Genomic DNA, 2,749 nt, shown 5'->3' on the forward strand with positions numbered 1-2,749 from the left:
ACAATATGACATCAATCTCCACAGCCCCATTATAAGGCTTGCTTGCTACGTCTGAGCTCTTCTATAATTCCAGAACCGAACCCTATAAAAGATGACTAACTTTTAGTCAATCGATACAGAAATAAACTAACAATTTGATAAAACCATGACATTAGTCGACGCAAGGCTTCATAAGCACACTTCATTTTATGTAAATAGTCCTTCAAATAAATTTATTTTGCGGTGAAACGATTACCCAAAACACAGGGGGTGTATTCATTACGCCAATTCTGTTGCTAAACGAATCAAACCATTTACACGAAATGGATCACGTTTTTGAAACGAAAACCAGAGTTTGTATTGGACAAATTCTAGTCGGTCCCTCTCCGTTTCGTTCCGTTGGCTCTGTTTGGTTCTTAAACGGTAAACGATTTATGTTGCAAGACGTAATGAATACACACCAGGTGCCAAGGCAACTTTACCAGGCAAAATCCTTCGGCGCGTGCCCAATCCCAACCCCAGCGTCAGGTGACATCGTTGAACCCGCCTCGAGCCGTAACAGGTGCAACACAATGCAGGTGCGTATGGAAGACTCGTGCACATGGACAATAGTTTTGAAATACATGTAGGACTAAATGTATCAAATAGTTTGGGGAAATAGATCTAGGACTTTAAAATTGATTATCTTAACAAGATAACCCCTCTGGAAATTCCTTTTACATAGTGCCTTGAGAAAATCAGATATATTTTTCTATAGGCCTATAGTAAAAGTGGTGATCTTTCTATATATCAATTTATATAGAATTATATGTTGAGTAGGCTCCAGTACAGTGACCATAACTTAATTTACAACATTAGATGGATGTATCAGCATAGTGTGCAGTAGTCGTGGACTGTCAGCTAGCCTATTCAACTCAGCAATATGATGTACTATAAAGGGGCCCCAGCTATCTCCTCTTCAGTGTCTGTCCTGCCCTGGGTTTGTGTCTTAATGCCAAGCTTGTTTGTACTCTCGGCAGGGTGGGAATTCCATGTCAACAGTCCTTCGACACACAAAACAGGCAGGGAGAAAAGGGCCCAGGCCACAGCACTGTGGAGAGGTCACGGTTATGTTGCTCTGAAAGGAAGGAAGGGAGGTTGTTGGTGGGTGGTATTATTTGTAAGGCTCTATTCATACCGGTAGACAGTCACTCTATGAAGTTTGGCCAAGCCCCAGCATTGAAGAATGGTAACGTTAAACAAGGGTGGGAGTGCTTTTGTGTTAATAGTTTTCCCCCTTTCTCTCCAACATGTAAGCAATTCACTCAACACAACAACATGCCAACTTTAGTTCCACTCTCAAGAGCTCTTCTGGACTCAAAGTAAAGCACTTTGAGACCTTGTGAAAAATGTTTTATAAATGCAGAGCACCTGTGAAGACCAGATAGTGAAGCGAAAGCTTCCTTCCTGGTATTGTGATGTCATCCTGGAAAGGATGCATCTTGGTCTGACTTGTGGAATCTAGAATCTTGTCATATTTCCTGCTGCACTCCATTTCCCCTTGTCATGGTCAGCATATTGTTCAGTGTTGTCCCACATTCAGAAGGGACAGATACAGTGAGCTCCAAAGTATTGAGACAGTTACATTTTTGGTTGTTGATTGGGCTCTGTACTCCAGCATTTTGGATTTGAAATGATACAATGACTATTAGGTTAAAGTGCAGACTGGCAGCTTTAATTTGAGGGTATTTTCAGGTAAACTGTTTAGAAATTACTGAGCTTTTTGTACATGATCCCCATATTTTAGGGGACCAAAAGTAATGGAACAAATTTACTTATGTCTATTAATTAAAGTAGTCAAAAGTTTAGTATTTGGTCCCATATTCCTATCTATTATTATCAGATTATTATTATTATTATCCTGAATATATTGTGAATAATGATGAGTGAGAAAAGTACAGACCCACAGATGTTAATCTCACCTGTTATTGTAATGGTGGGGAGTTAGCATGTCTTGGTGGTATTTGTGCATCTAACTTTCATCATTATTCACAATTCATTCAGGACAATAATAATGGTAGTGTCCACATTAATGTAGAAGTGTTTAGGAACATATTCTATTCTTATTTCCAATGAAAGTGACTCCAACATTTACCATTCATTTCTATTGGGCACAAAATAATTTGAGAAAAAACCCAAACAAACAAGCAAATGCATCCAACAAATGTGTAGAGTCACAAGCTTGATGTAGTCATTGCGTGCTTTGAATATGGGACCAAATACTAAACTTGACTACTTTAATACACACAAGTGAATTTGGGGGGGGACCATGTACAAAAAGTGCTATAATTGCTAAACAGTTCACACCCTATGAAACAAAATGCCCTCAAATTAAAACTGCCAGTCTTCATTTTAACCTCAGTCAAAGTATCTTTTCAAATCCAAATTGCTGAAGTACAGAGCAAAAAAACAAAGAAAGATGTCACTGTCCCAATACTTTTGGAGCTCACTGTATTTCAGCCACAGATACAGTATGTGTCTTGGGGAATAAGAGATATGGTATAAATTGTTCGTTGTTTCACCTGTGTATGTGTGAAAATGAATGGTCATTGTCAGAGAAGGGTGTTAAGAGTTGTGAATCTGTTGTGTTTGTGTGTGTGTGAAGAAAGTTGTTAACAAGCGCTGTGTGTGTATAAAGCAGTTAACATAGATAAGCGATAAGATACACACACTCCATATCCAATGTACACACACATAACATGATGTAATAATCACACACAATGGCACAATC

This window comes from Oncorhynchus nerka, linkage group LG1, assembly GCF_034236695.1.
Source record: "Oncorhynchus nerka isolate Pitt River linkage group LG1, Oner_Uvic_2.0, whole genome shotgun sequence".
Classification (NCBI taxonomy): Eukaryota; Metazoa; Chordata; class Actinopteri; order Salmoniformes; family Salmonidae; genus Oncorhynchus; species Oncorhynchus nerka.